This window comes from Geospiza fortis, unplaced genomic scaffold, assembly GCF_000277835.1.
Source record: "Geospiza fortis unplaced genomic scaffold, GeoFor_1.0 scaffold138, whole genome shotgun sequence".
Classification (NCBI taxonomy): domain Eukaryota; kingdom Metazoa; phylum Chordata; class Aves; order Passeriformes; family Thraupidae; genus Geospiza; species Geospiza fortis.
This window is the reverse complement of record NW_005054307.1, coordinates 10075713-10079733: the sequence shown is the minus strand read 5'-3', so window position 1 is coordinate 10079733 and position 4021 is coordinate 10075713. Positions and strand designations below refer to the sequence as shown.

Below are 4021 nucleotides of genomic sequence, written 5' to 3'. Positions count from 1 at the left end.
CTGCAGTTCCAAGGCTGCTGCCAAAATAGGAGGGTCTTGATCCCTGTTTGTCCATTTCCATCACTCTTTGCTTATACTGGCTGTGGTCTTAGATGGAATCTTTCTTGTCTGGTTTAACACGATAAGAAGAAAATTTATGAGCATATCCTTGTCCTTCTGGTTATTTTTTTGCCCTGGTAGTAAAAGTGGCCTATGAAGGCATTTGACAAGTGCAAAACCTGGCAAAAGAAAAACAGGGGTGGAGTCAGGTAAGTACCCATAGTGACACAAGGCAGTTGGACTGGAAGGAGGAAGAATGTACTGCACCAGGTCAGATCAGCTACAGCTGCAAGGAAACTGGTTTTTTTCTTTTCCTCTGGTTGAATTCCCTTTGAGTTGTGAAGGGCTCAGTAGAATCAGTTTAGTTATAATCTTCTAGTTCCATTAAGAGTTTGCTAAGTGTGGAGGATGAAATTTGTACATGTTGTCATAGGTGCCAACTTGAGCCAGAGACCAGTTTTAATGCAACATTCCTCTTAAAATGGTAATTTATCCATGTGGAAATTGGACATGGTTTTACTTGGGGTAAGATAAATGAGTTGCCTTTAGCAATTGCAGTACTTTTATGAAGCAAAAAATCTGTTTATTTCAAATGTGGAACAGAGACAAGAAAGCTTTCAGATAATTGATCTCTGCTGCTGAAACCACCAGAGCTTTTTTTATATTGATTTTATCAATTCTCATGCTCCATTTAAAAACAAGTGAAGTTTCTTGCCATCCCAACTCTTGTAAAACTGTTCAAAATATATACCTCTAAGTGTGTCTAAACAACGGCTTGAATAAACTCATGATCATTTGGATCAACACTAAGCTATTTTTCTTAAAATAATACAAGATAGATCTTGTATGGAGATTTGAGTCCCATAGAATTTTAGTCATGACATCCATACAATCTTTTCTTCCTATTCCCCCAGTTATCTTAAGTCAGTTATTGTTTTTAAAACCCTGTATTATAATCCAGGCACAAATGGGAGAAGTAGTAACATTGAACATGAAAACAAAAAATGTCTTGATTCTTTTGACTTGCATGTTACAAACTATTTCACTTATGAACAAATTTAAATATCTTGAATGGATTTTTAAGAGCAGAGAGCTTTTTGCTTATATGCAGCAATGTAACCAAAGTTCTGGATCATGTAAAATAGCAGATTGTTTTATTTTACAGACAGTTCAAAGGAAAAATTACATCTGTAAATATTGGTCTGTTGTCTTTAGATGATTGAGCTTTAGAGATTCTATTAAGTAGATGAAAGAAAAGGCATAAGAAATGTTGTGTTTTATCTTGGCCAGCAAGAGCCACTTTTCAAAACACTTTAAGGTTTAAACCAATAAGTACGAGAGAATTATTTATATTATTTTGGAATTTTGCACTTGAGATGATTTCTAATAACTTCAAAATATTTATGGTTAGTTATGTAAGTTTGAAAAAATGTACTGTTGAAACTTTCTGAAGTTCATTAGGACACAGTACTAAGAAGAGATGTTTAATAAGTCATGCTAGTTAAATGAGGATAGTGCTGTTACAAATTACAAAAATAAAATAGGTCATGGAGTTCTAAAAGCAATCTATTATATATGCACCATGCACATTATTATTAATAAATGCATCATTTGAATGTTTTTAGAGACTGTTTCTAAATATATATACATATGTATTCTAGTGTTTGTTGTTGTTTCCTTTTTTAGATACTCAGAAGATTATTATCTTCACATAGTCACAAAACTGCAGAACTGCTCCTGGGTAAGGAAACCAGAAGAATCTACAAAATTCAGGTAATTTTCATTGTCTCATTAAGAAAAACTGTTTACCCTAGATTTTTCTAACAGGCCATAAATTTAAATATTCCCTTTTAAACAGATAACTTTGTATTGCTTGTAGGAATTTCTATCAACTTTTTAACGCTGGGGCTCTTCTTATTTGTTGGAATTTAACTATGCAAGTAGAATAAAAGACCTACATAAGTAATTTCATCTATCTTCACATTAAAGAGCAGTAAACTAACTTATGTAGAATGAATTAAAATATTCCTGACATACAGCCTGCAGTGTTAAACAAGTACTGATAATGTTATTTTGTCCATTTGAACTGGCACTCTGATAAAAGGCTATAATGAAGCAGTGTGTTCCTTACCCCCAGACTATTGCCTCTATTGCAGAAGTGCCCAAGGCACTCATTAGACTTGTCACTGCATGTCATGGCCCCTGAGCATGACACAGAAGGACATGCTCAGTAGGGATGGTGAGCTCTGAAAAGACTAAACTCTCATTTGGAAATCATGCTGGTTTTAAAGAACAGCTTCACTGTGCCATCCCTGTTTTCTCCAGGGAAAAAAGCTCCTTTGATTTACATTTTTACATAGATCATAATTAAAGATTCTGTCATGATTGTTAAAAATAAATAAACTGACTTATCTTCCAACTCGTTGGAGTTGACTAGCATTGAGAGCTTAATATCCACATGCTCAGCATGTTCCCTTTGGAAGAAGTAGTTTTGGGGTGGGGGGGACAGGGTAAAGGGTTTTGTGCACCATAAATTGCTGTGTTTGCTGTGTGTCACAGCTGACTAATGGTGTTTCCAGAAGCTGAGGTAGGAGTATACACAGAGTTAAAGAAACTTTCTGTTGACTCAGGCAGGCCTCAGCTGTGCACAGAGCTATCAGCATGACAAGGAGCTGCCCATTCCATCTCAGAACAGGCAACTGTCTTGTACAGAGTTGACAGGAGATGAAGCTGCTCTCACCTGCTCTTCACCCTGCTACATTTGAGCTTTTTGTTTTCCAATCTATTTTTTTTTAACTTCTCTTCAAATAGCAGTAGCTATTTGCTACTGCTTCTGCTGTACTGGGTGTTTGTATAAGCAATAAATAAGCCAGGCTGGACAAATGAGTGGCTACAGTGCCACTGATTCAATCTCCCCTCCACCAGGCCACCTTCTACATCTTCTAGGTCTATGGGAATCAAGCATCCAAAACATCATATAAGACTGGAGTTTAAATACAGGATGCTTGCTGTTCCTCATGTTGTCTTTGGTTTCCAGCAAGGAGTGTGGGTCATAAGTAGTCAAGGTAGGTTATGCAACCAATGATCAAACTGGAAAAATTCAAAAGACAAAACTTTTGGGTGCACTCAGCTATCAAAAAGTGTGGAGTCTATGATCCCATTGAGGTGATCTTAGTAACTTTAATTTAGTTCATACACCAAGCAGAAAACCATCTTTTAAAATCCATGGTTCAGCACAGGCTGGACAAACTTGTTACTGAATCAACATTCAAGGGCTGTGCTGTTATGGTTTCCTTGGTTTTTAACATCCAGCTAGCTGCAATATTAGCTAGTTCATATGTACATAACCCATGCTGCAATTCTGATGACAGTACTATGTATTCTGTTCCTGAAATTTGATTTGATTTGATGTCATCAAAGATTTCCATTGACATGACTACGGACGGGTGCTTTAGTGTAGGGCATTGTGAATGATTAAAGACTTATGCAAAAGCACCCATCTTTTGTAAAATATTTTTTCATTCTCAGTCTTCTCTATTGTTTTTTGGAAATAGTATATTAAAATTTTACAGTTGTCCTTAATCCATGACCATACTGAAGATTTTCAAGGCTCTTAGCAGTTGGTCAATGGAGTCTTTAAAATAAGAAGATTTTAAAAAGAAAACCAAATTTTATTTAAAATTTGCTGGCTAAATCTCCATGGTTACAGAACTTCCAGACTTATTTATCAGACTTAAGCCTCCAACTAGCTTTGGAAGGGCACTTCAGCTGAAAAATGATGCATTAACGGAGCTATGGGGGTGAAAAAGTTCTAGAGTTGTAGTGAAATAAATGAATTAATAATCATTGGGCAGTAGATCTCTTCCTTTTTTTTTTGATTTAGCCTAGTGTCAGTAATAGCTGTGTAATACAAATATTTTACAGTCTGAAAAATCTCATTAAGTAGGTAGATAAACACACCCATTTGCAGAAGAGGAAATTA

General features: G+C 35.8%; 1 protein-coding gene across 2 annotated transcripts in view; it reads left to right on the top strand.

Moving 5' to 3' along the window:
• Window positions 1-4021, top strand: part of ST8SIA6 (ST8 alpha-N-acetyl-neuraminide alpha-2,8-sialyltransferase 6) — a 44194-nt gene that overhangs the window by 12767 nt on the left and 27406 nt on the right. For both annotated transcript variants that reach the window (XM_005418601.3, XM_031066756.1), the window contains one exon: window positions 1726-1812. The gene's annotated coding sequence lies outside the window, so the exon portion shown is untranslated. The remainder of the gene's footprint in view (window positions 1-1725; window positions 1813-4021) is intronic.